Raw genomic sequence first — 19,031 nt, 5'->3', positions numbered from 1 at the left:
AGGGTGACTGATCTCCAGTTTTATAAGACAAGACATCTGAGGCTTGACTGCAATAAAGCCTGTACCTCCTGAGGTTCTGCTGGCCAGTTGGTTTTCTAGATTAAAAAGGTTTTCTTTCCTCTAGAATTGAAATGGGACGCTGAGAGACCTAAAACAAATGGAATGCAGGAGGGGGATGTTTCTGCACTAGTGTTTGTACATTATGCATGTATGTACATGTGATACAAAATGGATTAAAGACATGAGGAACTTTTTTTTAAGTTCCTCATGTCTTTCCATTTCTTTTAGCAAGTTGTTTGAGAAAATTACATTTTTCTTCTACCAGAGAAAGAACAAGCTGTGAGCAATGAGAGTGGATGACTGTGAAAAATGGCATGCTTAACAATAGACTGCTAATTAAAAGAAAGATGAATAGGTTACCCCCTTGAATTAAGTTTTAAACGGAGTCTAGTGTAACACATTTTTTTTTTTTTTTTTTTTTTTTGCGGTACGCGGGCCTCTCACTGCCGTGGCCTCTCCTGCCGCGGAGCACAGGCTCTGGACGCGCAGGCCCAGCGGCCACAGCCCACGGGCCCAGCCGCTCCACAGCACGCGGGAGCCCCCCCAGCACAAACCCGTGTCCCCTGCATCGTCAGGCAGACTCCCAACCACTGCGCCACCAGGGAAGCCCCTAGTGTAACACATTTTTAACAGTTACTGTGAATAACTAAATTGTCAAAGGAGAAAATCCAAACTCTTAACCACACTGAGGTCTTCCTAGATTTGTACCATGCCTAAGGACATAATGATGATAATAATTCAAATATTGAATACCTACCACATTCTGAGCCCTTTACATCTACTTACTCATTTAATTTCCACAACTGCCACATAAAATGCAGGTGCTATTTTTTATGGCCATTTACAGATAAGCAAACTGAGGCACAGAAAGGTAATGGAACTTGCCTAAGGGCATGCCACTTGTCAGCAGAAACGCCAGGTTATGTGATGTCAGAGGAGGCTCCCGTAACTATTGGGCCATACTGCTTGTCAGCAGAAAGCTAGATGAGGCTGTGAGATCAGCTGAAATATTCACAAAAGAGGAGACCTGGGCACATTTGAGGACAGAAGGCTTAAATATTGAATGGTCATGGATGCAAGTTAAGAAGAGGATGTTTAAGGGATGTGGAGTCCCTAAGAGTACTTGGAATTAGAATAGGTCATGGGCTCTAATAAAGGTGAGCTTTAGCAGAGGTAGAAGAATCCTTATCCTTTTGGGGTTGCAGTGAAGTCTAAGTGTAGAGAGCTGCCGTGCAGAAGACATGTAGGAGGGAAAGTAGTTTGTACCTGATGACCTTGAGCTTTTAGATGGTGTGCTGGAGCTGGCTCTTACCAGCACAAGAGAGCCATGGTTAAACGTTCGGGAATATTGCAGGCAGGTTTGTAGCTTGAAATCAGCCAAAGTGGGGGTATCTATACCACAGAAACTGACAGATGCTACAAGTGAGGGCTTCTCCCCGCAACTGCCACCCAAAGCTGGTTTACCAGGACCCCTTAGACTCTCTTCTCTTTACTTCATGAACATTCGAAAGCCTGCTATCCTGCCAGTTGAATTCAAACCTTGAGTGAGTGCCTGCCTACTATGGGGAAGGCACTGTGCCAAGTACGGGGGGTGCAAAAACCAGCCCCCAGAGTGAAAATGACTGTGGTGGAGAGGAAAGAGCATGAGGACATAAGTCCTGGACTAGCTCTCAGAACTTTGGCCACTCTCTTATCCTTGGTTTACTCATCTGCAAATGGAGATGATAATATGTATCCCAAAGGGTGAGTAAGAGGATTAATGAGAACATGTAAAGCTCTTGGCACAGAGGTGCTCACTAAGTGACAGTTCTGAGAGTGGCAGACATGTAAACAGACAGCTTTTCTGTAGCTTGACATAAGAAATAAAGGAGTAACTAATTCTGTTTGATCAGAGAAGCCTTCACAGAGATCTTGGTGCCCCAAGCAGGATTTCAGGTAGATGCTTCATGGATGAATTCTGACCTGGCTCTTGTCAGAAAATTAATCTTTTTTTTTTTTTGGCCCTAGAGCATGTTCCTTTTGCCTTTTTTTTTTAGCCCTTACCTCACTATACATTATTGAGTAGTAAGACAAACAATAGATTTGGAGATAGGCACACCTAGATTTATATCCCATCTCCAACACACCTGCTTTGTGACCTTTGGCAAAATTCTTAACTTCCTAGAATTTCTGTTTCTAATTTTATAATGTGGGTGTAATACTTGGATGATTTTAAAAATTAACTGAGAATGTAGGGGAAAGAGCCATACACTTAGCTGCCTTGGGAACCCCAAACTGAATCCAGCATATATTTATAGTTTCATTTCCCTTTATGTTTCTGTATGTCATGCAAAAACATACCATTTCTTTCCTACTACTGTGTCTTTGTGCCTATTGCTCCCTCTGCCTAGAAAAATTCTGTTCAAGACTTGAACAGGGGCTTCCCTGGTGGTGCAGTGGTTGAGAGTCCGCCTGCCAATGCAGGGGACATGGGTTCGTGCCCCGGTCCGGGAAGATCCCACATGCTGTGGAGCGGCTGGGCCTGTGAGCCATGGCCACTGAGCCTGCGCGTCCGGAGCCTGTGCTCCGCAACGGGAGAGGCCACATACCGGAAAAAAAAAAAAAAAGAAAAGAAAAAAGAGTTGAACAGCATCGTGGTAATAGCCAAGGGCTGGGCATCAGTCTCGGCTCTGCCAGTTATTAGCTAGGTGACCATGGGAAGATAATTTTCCTCTTTATATCTCAGGTTTTTTTCAGATATCTGTAAAATGGGGGAAATAATGGTATCTTACTCATTGGATTATTGTGAGGATTAAATTAGCCATGTAAAGACCCAAGTTTATGCCTGGCATATGGTAAGCACTGAAAAATTCTTAGGTATTACTCCCACTGCCATTACTACTACCTTTATTATTCCTCCAGGTATGGTTCAAATATCACCTGCTTCCTCAATTTCCCTACACCATTATTTGCTTGCCCTGTGTGAAGTCTAGGCACACTCCTAGGCATATTACAGGTGTTATTTTATTCAGATACCCAATATGTTCTCAGCCACCCTCTGGGATTGATCAAATTCTTGAAGGTCAGATTCACCTTTATAAGAGGACTGAGAATCTTTGACAGTTACTATGTAAAGACTCTTTTTCCTTTCCTCTTAGAAAAATAAGAAATCTACAAGTTAACTAGTAATAGTCACAGTGTACAGATCGAATCTTTCGACAAACATTTTTTGAGCAATTACTAAGTGTGGGCACTATATTAAGTGCTGGGAACACTGTGGTGAACATAAATAATCCTGATCCCTGTCTACATGTAGCTATTTACATTTAAATTAATTAAATATAAATAAAGTTTAAAACTCAGGTCAGCACTTGCACTAGCCATATTTTCCAAGGATTAAACAAGGAGAAATCAGATGGAGATGCTGGGGATTGAACCCAGGACCTCATACATGCAAAACATGCGCTCTATCACTGAGCTACATCCCCATATGCTCTAGTTATGCTTTATTTGCTCAATAACTACATGTGGTTAGAGGCTATTGGGTTGGACAATGCTAATATAGAATATTTGCATCATCATGGAAAGTTCTATTGAACTAAGCTGTTCTAGAGGGGGAGGCTGACATTGATCAAATAACCATACTTAAAAATATAACTGCAATTGTGGTAAGTACTAATCAGAAAGAATACATGGTAACACAAGAGCATTTCATAGGGGGATTTGGCTTATGTGATTGAGACATGTTTGAACTAAGATGTGTTGAGTGATTGGGAGTTAGCAAAGCCTGTGGTTAGATTAATTAAAGGGATTGAAAAAAGGCTAATGGCTGGGGCATAGAGACGGAGGGAAGGTTTGGGTGAGATAAAGAGGTAGATGGACCACAGAGGACCTTGTAGAAAGAGGATGAGAAAGCTGAGAGGCTTAGTAATTTGACTGTCTAATCAGTGATGGAACCTAGATTTGACTTAAGTCTGCTGCATAATAGATGTACATAGTCAAAGTACTTTGCCTCTGTAATTTACAGATCTCATCTTGCTCCTTTCCTCTTTGGAAATCACCAAATTTCCTCTACTGGATTATTTCTTCAGCATTGAAACATGCTATAATAACTTCCTTCTTAGACAAAATCCCATTGTTTTCTGCTTTTATAGCAAAACTCCTTGGAAGAGTTGGCTATACTTACTACCTCCTTGTCCTTTTTTTCTGTTTCTTCTTTTTTTTTTTTTACGGGTACGCAGGCCTCTCACTGTTGTGGCCTTTCCCATTGCGGAGCACAGGCTCTGGATGCGCAGGCTCAGCGGCCATGGCATGTGGGATCTTCCCAGACCGGGGCACAAACCCGTGTCCCCTGCATTGGCAGGTGGACTCTCAACCGCTGCGCCACCAGGGAAGCCCTCTGTTTCTTGTTGAACGGCCTCTACTTAGGCTTTCTTTCCCCCAATCATTTTCAGTAAAGTCAGCAATAACTTCCATGATTCAGTCCTTATCTTGCAGGTTTTCTCAGCAGCACCTGATAAAATTGATCTTCCTCCTTTTCGGAGCACGTCTTCCTTGGCTTTTGATTTAGCACATTCTCTTGGTTTTCCTCCTACCTCCCTTCTCAGCCTCCTTTGCTGGACCCTTCTCCTTTGCACTTTGCCAGGGCTCAGTCCTGGACTGTCTTCATTTCTCTAAATGCATTAACTTACTAGGTAATTTCATCTAGTCGCATGATGTGATGGCTGATTTTATGGTACCCAGTTGTTTGGTCAGACACCAGTCTACATGTAGCTGTGAAGGTATTTTTTAATGTGATTAACACTGAAATCAATAGACTTTTGAGTAAAGCAGATTACTCTCCATAATGTGAGTGAGCTTCCTGCAATCAGTTGAAGGCCTTAAGAGAAAAGATTGAGGTCTCCTGCAGAGGAAAGAATTGTGCCTCCAGACTGCCTTCAGATTCGAGACTACAACATTAAGACTGCTGGAATTTCCAGCTTGTTGACCTGTTCTGTAGGTTTCAGACTTGCCAGCCACCAAATGCTGTGAGTCATTCTCTCAAAATAAATCTTTCAAACTTCCCTGGTGGTCCAGCAGCTAAGACTCCACGCTTCCAACGCAGGGACGGCATGGGTTCTATCCCTGGTTGGGGAAGTTCCGCATGCTGCGCAGCCAGAAAAAAAAAAAGAAAGAAAGAAAGAAAAAAAATCAATCTCTCTCTGTTTCTCTGGAAAACCCCAACATTATCTACAATGCAATATCCATGTCATTAAATACCTTTTATATTTAACTAACAATTTTTATTGTTTATTGTTTGACTAACAATTTTTATTTCTAGCCTTGACTTCTCCCCTGAATTCCAGATTTGCATACCAACTACCTACTCAAAATCTCCATTTGGATAACAGTAGGTTTCTCAAACCATACTATGCATTTGTCCCAAACTATTGCTTTCCATCTCTCCCATTCCCATCTTTTCTCCTCCTCCCTGAGTATCCCCCCTTTTCATTAGGGAGTGCCCCCATCTACCCAGTTGCCAAGGCCAAAACCCTGGAGTCATCATTGATTCTTTTCTTTCTTTTACACCCCTCGTTCCATCCATCTGTAAAACTAATTAGGTTTATCTTCAGATATATGTTCTCAACTCACTAATCCAAACCGTCATCATCTCAGCTTGGACCACCACGGTAACTTCTTGACTGGTCTGTGTTCCTCCACGCAGAGTCCCTACCTTAGTCTCTCCTCCACACAGCAGAGCAATCCTTTAAGGATACAAACTAGATCATTTCCCTCTCCTCTCTTGTGACACTTTGGCTTCTTATCACATTAAGAATGAAATCCAAATTTCTGACTATGGCCTTTGGGATCTGACCCCTGGCTACTCCTCTGACCTCACTACCTACCACTTTCTTCCTCACTCACTGAGCTGTAGACACATTGGTTCCCTTGCAGATCCGTGGACAAATCGGGCAGGCTCCCAGCTTAGGGAGCTGTTTCCTGTTTCCTCTGCTTAGAAAGATTTCCCCCTCTTAAGTCTTGCTCCTTCATCTCACTCTGGTCTCTGCTCGAGTGCCATATACTTAGATCTTTCCTGACCTCCCTACCCTACTTTATTCTCAGGGTACAAAGAATCCTTTCCAAAAAAATTTTTTTTACCCCCTGTGAGGGGAGAAATGATGTTGGGTGGTAACTATTGGAATTGGGCATATGGGATCTTGGGAGACTTTAAAAAATGGGAACATTACAGTGTGCTTGTATGACGATGGGAATGATCAGGTAGAGAACAAGAAACTGATGATGCCAGAGAGGGAGGCTAATGGGAGGAGTGAAGTTATCGAAGGCTGAGAAGTCAAGAAAAGATGAAAATGCGCACACAAGTGGAGAGGCTGGCCTTCATTAAATCAAGAGCGAAGTGGGGAATATGGCAGCTTGGTGGTTGAGATGGAAGTTGGTGGGACTTTGGGACTTTCCTGGACAGTCCAGTGATTAAGACTCCTTGATCCCAATACAGGGGGCACGGGTTTGTCCCTGGTGGGGGAACTAAGATCCTGCATGCTGTATGGCACAGCCGAAAAAAAAAAAAAAAAAAAGGGAAATAGGTGGGAGTCTGTCTGGTTGATTCTCTTTTCTTAAAGTAGAAAGCAGGTCATGAGCCAATGGCAAGGTGTAGGTGTTGTCGACTTAAAGAAAAACACACAACATAGAAGTTGTGAGTTTAAGTTTTATTCAGGGTCTTATTGAGGACTATAGCCCAGAGACAGCACTCAGTCAGCTCTGAGGAGTTGCTCCAAAGAAGTAGGGGAGAGACCCGTTTATATATGATTTTTTTTTTTTTTGGCTAGGAAATACACACTGTCAAGTATACATCTTGGTAAAAGATTACTGCTAATCACAAAGAACAGCTATCTCAAGTTTAAGTGCTTAGCTAAATATGAGAAGATGCAAGAATCTGGGGTCATTGAAATTCTTCCTGAGATATGCATCTAGCTATTTCAGGGCCTGTTTATCTAAAGCAGGAGTGCTTCATCCTGTTTCCATCCTGAATTCCCCTCAGGTTGGTGGGCAACTGAATTGGGTTCCGACTTAACCCTTGTAGAACTGGGTGGTGAGTGTTGGCGAGGGGGAAATTTCCCAGTCTACCCCTCTTGAGTTCTTATAGCTGGACCAATAATAAAATTGACACAAGACATTAACAGGAGAAAGAGAAACAAATTTTAATTCATGCACATGGAGATCCCATAGAAATGGTACCCAAGAGGTGGCCAAAGCAGGCAGCTTTTATACTTTTTTAGACAAAGAAACAATACATTTGTGAGGAATTGACAGGACAAAGAAACTTAGGTTTTGGGTGCCCAACTAGTGACGATTATCAGCAGAGTTTGGGCTTGGGGTAGTATATTAAAGAAGTAATGAGTTTGTTTATATAGGCTTCCTGGCCCCAAATTCCCTATCTTTTGCGTTAAGGGTGTCCTTCTACCTCTAGATGCAAGGAGTGAACATTTCACGTGAGTGACTTATTTCCTATTTTCAGTGAGACAGAAAGGAGAGTCAGAGTGTCCCTCTTGCGTTGGCTGTTTCTTTTTTTAAATTTATTTATTTAATTTATTTTTATTTTTGGCTATGTTTGGTCTTCGTTGCTGTACGTGGGCTTTCTCTAGTTTCGGCGAGCGGGGGCTACTCTTCTTTGCGGTGGCTGCTCTTGCTGAGGAGCACAGGCTCTAGGGGCGCAGGCTTCAGTAGTTGTGGCTTGCGGGCTCTAGAGCACAGGCTCAGTAGTTGTGGCCAACGGGCTTAAGTCGCTCTGCAGCATGTGGGATCTTCCTGGACCAGGGCTCGAACCTGTGTCCCCTGCATTGGCAGGCAGATTCTTCACCACTGCACCACCGGGGAAGCCCTAAAGTGAAATTACTTTTAATTTCTGTGTTTTCTCCAGCAATGTTTTCTGGTTAAGTAGGGTACAGAATGTGTGGACATCTAGGTTTAACAAGGGCATCTAGGTTTAACAAGGGTGGCCGTTGCGAAGTCAGTACAATTGAGGAGTTTGGATTTTATTTAGAGGTTCCTAGAGAACTACTGGAGGATTGCACAGAGATCTGGGTGTCAGAAAGGTGGTTCTAGCTCAGTGCGTATGTGTGAGAAAGACTTATTGAGGAATGGTAGTTTAGTGCAAGAGGACCCTTGATTGAACACCTTCATAGACCTGTTAATAGTGTCCTCAGATGACAGCTCAGGAACAGAGGGTCTTTTCCAGCATTTTCTGCATGCTTACAATATATGACAGGTTCTGGGAGGGCATGATAAATCAAGCAAGGTTTTGCCTTCTCAAAACTCTCTTGGCTTTAGATGATTTGTAATTATTTTTAGGTGTTTGGGGACACAGAAGAGGGAAGGAGCGATAAACACAGGGTAGAAATCAGGCAAGCCCTCCCACAGGAGATGACATTTCAGATGAGCTTTGAGGGAGTAGGCCCTTAGGGAGGGAAGATAATTTTAGGCAGGAGGAATAACATGAACCCAGTCAAGAGATGCAAGATGTACCACTAGAACAAATGCTGCATGATGAGAAATGAGCGAGGGGGGAGTGAGTGCCAGTGAGCGGCTCTTCTTCCATTGACCAGCAGCTAAATAGAACTAAGGCGTTCTATTTCCTGACAAGGGTAAGGCATCTGGGCCCTGAACTGTAGCAAGAATGGTTTGAAAGGAAAGTGAAGCTTTTTTTAATGGTGATATATTTTTTTAACTTAAAAACTACATGGAGCTGCTCTTGGAATTTGTGCTATAATCTGCTCACTTAAGAACAGTTTGAAGTTAAAATGCCTTATCTAGCCTTTTCTGGAATGCCATTAGAAAATGTTAACTATGGTAACTTGGACCTGTCTGTCCCAGAAGGCTCTTAGAAGACAACCCTCATCACTTGCTTTTAGCACATTAAGTTAAATGATTTTAAAGTCCCTCTGTATCCTAAGACATGCTTTTGCAATAAACTGTAGTTTCTATAGATGTTTAAGAATGTGGAGTTATGACGCCAGCTCATGGGTTGTTTTGTGTAGATTAAATGAAAGAAGGCATGTAAACTGGTTAGTACAAAGCTTGGCACAGCAGCTGGGAGTAAATGGTAAGTTCTCTGCCTTAATCCCAGCTGTCTTTCCTTCACATTTTTCATTCTTTGCTTCCTAAGTCATCTTGTTTCCTGAACACCTATGTGCTAGACCCATCTTCTCTTCTAAGGACCCCAGAATCAGGTTAGGCACTCACATAAATAACCACCAAACAGAGTGTCAGTTTAGTGTCTTGTAGGGGAACAAAACTTTCCACCCCCAAATGTGTCTCTTTGGTTTGAGGATGATTTGGGGCTGACTATTTTTAAGAAACAAAACTTCAGGAAGAACTTTCTACCTTCTGCCTTTAACCGCCTAAAGGGCCTATTCAGGAAGAACAACTATCACCATAGAAAACTAAAGTATACCATCAACTAGGTGTGGTAGACTAGGGGCACTCAGCAAGGCCTGTTTGATCAAAGTCCTCTCTGGGTCCCATTGTGTCTGCATGACCCAGCAAACATTTATTTATCAAACATTTGCTCATCTTCATCTTCCTTCCCTTTGAAGTCCCAAACACTTACCCTCTTCTCCTTCTCTGGGAAGGTATACAAGCTTAAGTCGCCTAACTTGTCCTTGGACCTCATATTCTCATCTTGCTCTGCTACGTATGTAATTAAATTTGATTTTCTTCTGTTAATGTGTCTCATGCCAATTTAATCCTTAGACCAGCTAGAAGAACCTAGGAGGCTAAAGGGTTTCTTCTCTCCCCCACAATGTGTAGAGTGTGTGTGTGTTTGTGTGTGTACGCGTTCTGAAACTGAGAGGCTGCAACAAGCCTCTGCCTTGCACCTGGGAGGGGACTCAAAAGGAGCAAATTGTGGCTTCACGGAGCCTTTAGAAACCAGCAACCTGAGCGTGTTTCAGTCTGGCAGTATCCAGACAAAGAAGTGGGAAAGACATTCATTTATTTATTTCTTCATCAAATATTCATAGCCACCTGCTAGCACAAGGTGCTGAGTAAGAATATGAGTAAGAGCAGGGAAGTATGAGGGAGTGTGGCTCACTCGGGTAGCTGGCTGCAGGTGCCTGGCATGGCTGGAGTTAAATATACGCAGTTTTCCTTCAACAACATGACGAACCAAAATCTGAGTGGGATAAGGAGGAAGTACTATAAAGCGAAGTTATGTGTTGGTGAAAATTTGTCACTTCTTTTCAGAATTAGGATGGACTAGACGTTTTTTTTTTTTTAAAGCCTAATCGCTTCCTTTAGGGAATCGCCAGACTGACTAATCTATTACTTTAGGGCAGTAGGTCCCAAACTGCTGTTCACTAGAATCATCCAGGGAGTTTTAAAAACCTCAGATGGCCAGGTCGCAAGCAATACCAATTACATCAGAATGTCTGCGGGTGGGAGCCAGGCGTCAGTGTTTTTGAAGATCCTCGCATGATTACAATCAGTAGCAAAGTTCGGGAGTCACTGCCCAAGGGCATAGTCCAGTTTTGTTCAATTAAGGCACACTCTTTTGGTTCCGGTTCCAAACATTTCTTAAATTGTTTTTGCTCCTTTCTTGGGTTGGGGGCGCTGTGAGCAGGAAGAGGATGTGCTGTCACCCAATTAGGAGATCCCACTTTGCTAAGCCCATCAGCCTAGTTGCCAGTGCTGCACGAAGAGTGGGTTTTTGCTTTGTCATTCTGACTCTGGCGGTTTGCCCGCCCATTCAGAGGAGGGCGCGGCTTCTCGGAGCTACTGGGAACCCGCAGCCTTTCCTCCTCAGTTTGCTTCAGTCCCGCATTGCACCGGAGCGGCAGGTGCTGGGACGTCGGAAGGAGCGCCTGGTGCCCAAGGACTCGTGTTCGTGTAAGCTTGGGGTTTACTGAAAACGGAGGAAGCCCCAAGCCCCTGGGCTGTGAGCACTCTGGGCCGAGAGCATCCTCCTGCCGGGTGCCTTGTGGATGCAGGGGAAGGGGAGACGTTTGAATGCGTGTCTGAGTAGGGCCGAGGCTTCTCTTAAGTCGGGTGAGCTTGGCGGTGTTCATTGTTTCGCCCGGGTCGGTGAAAGCTTGGCGGTGAAAGCTTGGTGTGTTGGTAGGTGAGACCGGCCCCCTGTCGGCTGGTGGTTTCCTGTCTCTAGCTCTTCTTTATAGAGGCGGTTTGCAGAATATCGGAGAAAATAGTTTTTGTATCATTTCTTAATGCACGAGTCTTGAAATGTAGGTGATAATATGAATAGATTGACAGAGGCTTGTCAGCATTAAGCGAGTATAACGATTAAAGGATGCCTTTCGAGGAATTTTCACACCACTGAATCCTCAGAAATTGTGAGAGATTGGCAAATCACGTGTGTCTCCGTGTGTTCAAGTCGGGAGACCAAGGCTTCGACTCCTGTGACTTTCCCTAGGCTGTTACAGGAGACAACTAAGAGGAACCGGTGCTTATCTCAGTGTATCAGGCAGTGCAGGGTAGGGGTTAAAGGCTACACTGCACTGCCTGGTTTGAATCCTGGCTCTGCTGTTGACGAACTAGCTGCTTGAATTTGGGTAGGGAAGCTTTTCTGTGCCTCAGTTTCCCTATTGGTGAAATGGACCTGATTGGACCTACTTTAACAGGGTAGTTACAAAGATTAAGTATTAACATATGCAAAGCACTACAGAATCGTCAGCTGCTATTATTATTGTTATCGTCAAACAGCTATACTTTGGAGGCTGGTGTGGTTTTTGTCTCATGAATGGACCTGATGTCAGTATAACTAGAGTCTATTTTTAATTCTCACTGACTCATTCTCTACCTGAGTTCGCCCGTTTGTAAAATTGGACCAGTTGCACCAAGCATGTCATTTAGGGTGTTGCTGTATTATTTCAAGGTTCTCTAATAAAAGCACCCCAAGTGGGCAGTGTTAATTTTGCCTCGAGGTTTCAAATTTCAGAGAAACTTTGGAAGTTGGTTTTTTGGCATTCTGTGTATACGATGCAGAGTTCAAAGGAAGATTAAGTTGGGAGGTGTTAGTTGCCCTCGAGGCCATGTTTCCAGCCCGCGTGTAGGTGCGCTGGTCCGGGACCCGAGCTGGTGGCCGGCCTTAGTCAAGGTCAGGGCCGGGGCTGGGGCCTGGGCTGTCGCCCGGGCGAGTGCAGTTTGGGACGCGGAAGCCCCGCCCCCGCCGCGCACTTCCCGCCATGGCCCCGGGCGGAAAGACTGACCGGATCCGCTCTGCTTTTGCGCCCCAGAGAACGGGCGGGGCCTCGAGGGAGCGCTCTGCGAACTGACCTTGAAAACCGACGTACCCGTTGTGTTTGTGAAACGGAGACAGCTAGGCGGCCATGGTCCAACCCTGAAGGTAGGTGGGGGACCTTAACGTCTCTTTTGCCGCCTGAACTGCAAACGAGCTCATCGATCCGGCCGTGGTCTCAAAGCCAGGGTGATTGTGAGCGAACCTCCAAACGGAGCACATCCTTAGAAAACGACAAAGAAACGTGGGGGCCAGCTCACGTGTTAATCGATGTGGATGAGACGCACATTTCAGAAGTGGGAAGCTTGGAAGGGCAGACGACCTATTTTCATCTTTTAAATAGGTTTTTTAAAATGTCCTTTTTCTTTCCTTCCCCGTAAATCCAAATAACAAAATTTTTTAGCAGCAGTGTAAACTGCTGAAAGTGAGTCGTTTAGAGAAGTACTGAGAAAAGTGGGTCAGGAAATGCTTTATCTTTGTCCGTCCCTATCGTCTTCCTCTTTAATTCTCGGGGAGAGAAACCCAGAAACCCCAGGCTCAGGGGAGAGCAACCAGCAAGCTCCTAGAGTAAGTTCATTTCCCTTCAGATATCTCTTTTCTAGCCCAGAGTTAACAACTGGGTAGAGGGAAAGAAGAGAAAGAAATCTTTCCTTTGGGTGGTGGTGAGCGTGGTGGCGGTCCTCCCTTAGGACCATCCACTGAGGGGTGGATGGGTCATGGCCTGCCATACAGGCAAGATGCTGGGAGGCTGGATGGGTCATGGCCTGTCATACAGGCAAGATGCTGGGAGACTGGATGGGTCATGGCCTGCCATACAGGCAAGATGCTGGGAGGTTGGGTGCACATTTAGGGGGAGATATGCAACGTGGATGACCAGGTTAGAAAGCCTTAGAATCCCATCACCTTGATAAAGCTTTAACTTTTGCTGATTTTTTTGTCCTCCTTGTCTATATCAATGTAATGTTTAAGAAATGGATCTTATACTTGAACATTGCCTTCTTAGAAGTAAGCCTGCGGCCTCAGTTAAATGTAACAATGTATTTAGATGTGTGTGTGTTTAGGAAGGTTATAACAATTTGTATTTTAATTTACTACCTTTTCTTTTTTTTTTTTTTAATATTTATTTATTTATTTATTTATTTATGGCTGTGTCAGGAGGTCTTAGTTGTGGCACGTGGGATCTTTCGTTGTGGTGCGTGGGCTCCTCTCTAGTTGTGGCGTGTGGGCTTCTCTCTAGCTGTGGCACGTGGGCCTAGTTGCCTGCGGCATGTGGGATCTTAGTTCCCTGACCAGGGATTGAACTCATATCTCCTGCACTGGAAGGCAGACTCTCAACCCCTGGACCACCAGGGAAGTCCCATACCTTTTCTTTTAAAAGAGTCTTATTTATTACCTTTTTGAAGAATGGGTATAAGAAGTGGAGATAGACTTCAAAGACAAATAGTAAACTAATGGAAAATAATTAATAGAGATTAAGACTTTTAGCTTGGTATAAAATACACTGTGTTACTCAAGACCTTTAGTTTGCAAGTAAAATGAGACAAAGTCCTGTTAGTATTCTTTCCTGTCTGATCTTTTCTCTGCCTGTGTCATAAATTTGTACTTAAAAAGCTGTATAGGCATTTGATCTTTATATAAATTCTACACATGGTCCTAGTTTTAACACCAGTGGGAGTAAAAAGTAAAATCACTTTTTTATAAGCTTTGCACCCACTTTATTGGTAAGATCTGATGTTCTCAATTCTAGATGATCATAGTTAATTTCAGACACTTAGTGAGGTGCGATGCCATGCCTGAAAAGCCTACCACCAAGTTATAATTAAATTTTAAAAAATGAACGTCTCTTTTAAGTAAACTTACCACTCTCCTTTGTATCATTTGATACATTTTTGGTTTTTAATAAGTACTAAGATATGGAAGAAGACACAACAAGGTAAGGCTACTGCTTTGAAATGTTTGTGAATTTCTAGATAATTGTTGCCCACATTTGGAACTAAATGGTAGGTCTTCAAATTCTTTAGGGAACATTGGGTTTGAGTGGAGAAAGGCATTTATTTAGTGGAGAGTTGAGTGCTTATAGAATTAGTGTTATAATCCTGAAGTCCACACCTTAAAAAAGGTTAAGATTTCCTGCTTTAGTTGCAACCTAAATAATGGAGAGGGAGGGAGCTCGTTAAAACATGTGCTTTTCTTTTCTCCTCTTAATATTGTTTCTTCCTTTGTCTTCCTTTCTCCTCAATAAATAGCAGCAGCAGCAAAACCTACCTTGTTTTCACAGTGTACCATGGAAGACCAGGGAGTACAGCCCTACTACAGGGAGCTGATAAATTCAGATGACTACCTACAGGATGAAGGCTTTAGTGCCTTTCAAAAAACTGTAGACTGTGGACCACCTGCACAGAGTCCCCTGGAGTGCTTGTTAAACACACATGCTTGGGCTTTACCTGAGATCTTGTTCATTGAACCCTCTGGAAGGGGCTAGGTTCTGCCTTTAAATTTATTTTAAACAAGCTTCCTCAGGTAATTCTTATGATAAATATCACGTTTGAGACTTACTTTAATGTATAAGGTAGTTTGGTCATGATTAGTTGCTAAATAATTAGAATCGAGGAAAACCAAACAAAAGATTACTATTTAATACCTAAAAGGTGTTAGTTAGAAGATGGCAAATAGTAACTCAACAGGCAAGTAACACTTTCTACCTGAATAGAAAAATGAGGAACTGTGCTATCTGTGGTCAGGGCTTGTATGTCCACGTGTGAAATTAGCACTAGCTAGCTACTAAATTCTAAGAACTATGAATATAGTTCCTGTTGCACAAAGATATATGGCTTTCATAAACATTTTAGTTCTTAAGAGCAAGCTTGCAAATTTTCCTACAGGGACTCTTTCTTATATGTAAATCAGTGTCTCCAGGATTCCAGAGTTTTGAAACCACTCATATAAAATGAATGCCTGTCGGTGGTATTGAGAGGTAAAGCAAAGTGAGTGAAAAAGTGCTTATTGGAATACAAAGTGCCAGACATAGTTAAGACTTCAGTAGTTTGAGATAATAATCTTGGGAGATTAAGACTAAAACTTGCAACATGGGACTTAATTTCTTCCAAGATGGACACAAAGTGGTGCATGATTAACATCCAAGGGAATTATGGAGCCAGTGTGGGAGGAGCTCAGAGGTGATGGTGTTGTGGTCAGGCTGGGAGCCCCCTACGTTCTGGGCCTGGGGTAGGCACTGAAACAGGCAGGTCTCCTTTCAAGCCTAACTTCTAAAAGTTACCAGAAACCAGACTCCTAACTGAATAGATACCGGGAAATGAGTGGTAATTTAATAACTCTGACCATTCCCTTTCTTTCTTAATACTCTATCAAAACGGGCAGAAAGCTTGATTCTCTTCTCAGATAATCCCTTCCGGGGAGATTAGTAAGTGTATGTGCTTTTTGGCCTAGTTAAGTTTGAGGCCTAAGGAGAATTGAAGGACTGCTTTGACTCTGGTTTATTTAAGAAGGTAAGAGTAAGGACTAACAGTGTTTACAAGAGGCATGGATTGTTAGTACAATAAATTTGTTTGGTGCTGATTATATAGTAAAATTTTTACTAGCTGTGAATGCATGGTGAGACCCAGTGCCTTCTCGCACTTTAACCAGGTGACAGCACAAGCCTCTTCTTTGCTGTCTGTCAGTCCTTGTACAGTGGTGTCACTCTTCTGGTCCAGGCTTTGGATTTCCTCTCACCTTTCCTGTCTTTTCATTTACCAGGGCCTGACGGTTTCCCACACAGGTGCCTACTTCTAATATTAACTTTTTACCCAGGCTACCTCAGGTACTGTTGCCTCCTACCTAAATGGTCTCTAACTGGCTGCCCACTTCTGATCTCCCTGTCCTTGCAGTCCATCTGCTGCAGAACCATCTTCCTGATTGCATCTTTGCTGCCCCCAGATCTGCATCCAGAATGAGTATGTATTTCTTAACTTGGTTTTCTGTGTCCTCCAGGGTCTGGCCCCAACCTGCTTTTCTGGTGATCTCGTGCTCTGCCCCCGTTTACCTCTACTGGAAGCTCGTGGGAATACTGTTGGAGCTGTGGTCCCTAAAATTTCCCTCCTTTGCTCTGTTCTTCATTTTCTTTCCTGACTTTTCTTCCTGCTCAGACCCACTTTTCCAACTGCCTGCCTGTGTCAGAGTACAAGGCCAGATTCGCCTGTTTCTCCCTTCTCCGCTCCCACAGCACTCCCGCAAATCCCTGTCCCTGGGAAAGGAGGAGTCCTGCCAATATCAGAAGTGAAGAGTTAGACTTATTCCTTGTGCCTGGGATTCTAGATCTGCCTTAGAGCTCATCAGATACTTAAATGAATGTCTGTCAGTGATAGCAGCTACCGTTTATTGAACGTCTGCTGTGTGCTAGCCCCTAAATGCTGTGGTACCTAGTTGACTGAAATCCTCCCAGGAGTAGTCCTGTGAAGGAGGTGGTGTGATCCAGTTTTACGGATGAGCAAATGGAGGCCCTCAGAACTTGAGGAGTATGCCTAGATGACGCAGCTAGTAAAGCAGCAGAGCCAGGATGGAGCGCAGGCCTGTCTGTAAAGTTCACTCTGGTGTTCTCACACTTATGGCACTGGGCTCTGTGTTATCGCTGTTGGGATGCGTGCCTGTCCTCCCTGGTGTGATTGTGCGCTCATGATTCATGGCTGAGCCCATGCAAATCTTGGTATTCCTAGCATAGCTCTGGCACACTGGCGTTTGTGCATAGCATGCTTGCTGAGTGAAACTGCATTCCTCTGTGCCTGCTAAATTATACTCTCCTTTAGGATGAAAATGGTTTATCTTTGTATCTTCCATGTGTTATTTTAACACCTAGTATGCACTCAGCAAATACCTGTGGAATGAATGGTTGATGGTAGGGCCAGAGGACTGACTTCAGTGAGGAATTTAGCTACAAGGTGTCTGATTTGGTGAAAGTGGACTGTCTCTGTTAGCGATTAAGCCCTAAGTATAATAGTTCAGGAGAGGTTCTAGGCAGCATATAAAGCAGTTCAGACTTCTAAAAGAGCTGTATAATAGCGGCATTGTCCATCTTCAGTTTATGTAGCTGTGTCCAGGTCAGTTGAGAAGAAAGTCACGTTATGTCTATTTAGCTACTGTTTACTGAGTCCCTGTGTTCTCGATGTTGAGCTAGGCTCTGTCTTTGTTATCTCTAACTCAAGTCTGTAGGGCAATGTATATATTTTAAAATACCTTTGTCAACAGATGTTTGTATACGATTTTTTACAAAGAGTCGTGGCCGCTCTGTATGACAGAGAAGACATTGGGATAGAAGACATTTACAAACGAGGAAACTCAAACTCCGAAGAAAGCACTACTTTTGATTTTAACCCAGAGCTCCAGAGCTGAGTTTTTTCAAGGCTGCCTCCTTTTAGAAGCCAAATACCCAGTGCTTTCCTACCCTTAGTCTATCAGAATGATGCTCCTGATCATTGCTGACTTCTGAGGTGTCCCAAGAGAGTTGGTAATGGCTCTTACAACGGGAAGGGTTCTCTATTCTCATCTCACACCCTTGTTTATGTTACTTCTTCAGGCTTGGCAAGTCAGCCAGCACTTGGTTTTCTGAAGTGTCAGTTAAATATATGACTTTCAACCACAGAGCAAGGACGGAGGTTTTATATACTCTAAAGTATTTCAGTGGCAGGTCCAAACTATTTTGCGGGGCTTGACTGTCATTTTATCTTTTACTTCAACTAACAGCAAAGCCTTCTTATTTGAATAGAACAGTTATTCAAAGCCTCTTTTAGATACCAGGTTTTTACAAAGAATCTGCTGAAGTCCAAGGAGCCATTTATGAGAAAAATATGCATAAAGAAGAGTCCAGTGGTTAGGACTCTGGGCTTGCACTGCAGTGGGCACAGGTTCGATCCCTGGTCGAGGAATTAAGATCTCACATGCCACGTGACACAGCCAAAAGAAAAAAATTCTATGCCATTTAACTGACATTAGAATTTAAATAAACCCACACTGATTAAATTTAATAAATTTTCCAAAAAAAAAAAAAAAGGAATTTTGCATATAATCTCAGACTCTTCATGGCCCTGATTCAGAATTTCTAGTAGAGTGGTTTACCCTTCAAAGTGCTATACACAGTTCCATTAGTTGAAGCCCTAGTAGGTTTTTAAATTTTATTATATGACAAATTTCTTTTCACTGGTATTATTATAGTGAGATATATTTCTCTGTCGTCCTTATGGATATTTAGCCTTTAAAATATTTCTCTGTTCCTAAAACAACATCCCAGGAGTGAAGCTACTGGTTTGTATACACTTTTTTTTTTTTCCTATTTAGTGTCTAGTGTTTATTAAACACTTGCTATCTTTGGGATAACTGAAGATTTAAGTACCTGCTCAATAGTTGAAAATATTGTCAGATCTATCAAGTAATTCTCATTCGTTCAGTACTTACAGTAACTTTATGATGTGAGTAGTAGTATTCTCATCTTACAAATGAGGAGACTGGAGGCTGACAGGTTAAGCAACCTAAGGTAGTGCTAATAGCTAATAGGTCATGATTGGAACCCAGGTTTGCCTCCTTCCGCTGTCCATGGTCTTTTCAGAAACTCATTTAAAAAACACAGATATCTGCCTTGATCATTGGAAAGTTTACCTTTAGTACTGAAAAGCCAAACAAAGCAAAAATATACACACACAAACATACCTTAAAGGAAATTCAGATGAAAGAGAACATATACCTAACATCCAGCTAC

General features: G+C 43.0%; 1 protein-coding gene and 1 non-coding gene across 2 annotated transcripts in view; one reads left to right on the top strand and one right to left on the bottom strand.

The window, feature by feature from the left end:
• The window catches only part of TXNRD1 (thioredoxin reductase 1), a 98,740-nt gene that overhangs the window by 18,942 nt on the left and 60,767 nt on the right, over window positions 1-19,031 (top strand). The window contains exon 3 of the mRNA XM_065887132.1: window positions 12,285-12,394. The gene's annotated coding sequence lies outside the window, so the exon portion shown is untranslated. The remainder of the gene's footprint in view (window positions 1-12,284; window positions 12,395-19,031) is intronic.
• On the bottom strand, window positions 3,456-3,527 carry TRNAA-UGC (transfer RNA alanine (anticodon UGC)). The gene has a single exon. It is a non-coding gene; the product is annotated as a tRNA-Ala (tRNA).

The sequence above is a fragment of the Phocoena phocoena genome, chromosome 11 (assembly GCF_963924675.1).
Source record: "Phocoena phocoena chromosome 11, mPhoPho1.1, whole genome shotgun sequence".
Lineage (NCBI taxonomy): Eukaryota > Metazoa > Chordata > Mammalia > Artiodactyla > Phocoenidae > Phocoena > Phocoena phocoena.
Note: the sequence above shows the minus strand (reverse complement) of the source record. Positions and strands in the feature narration are given on the sequence as shown.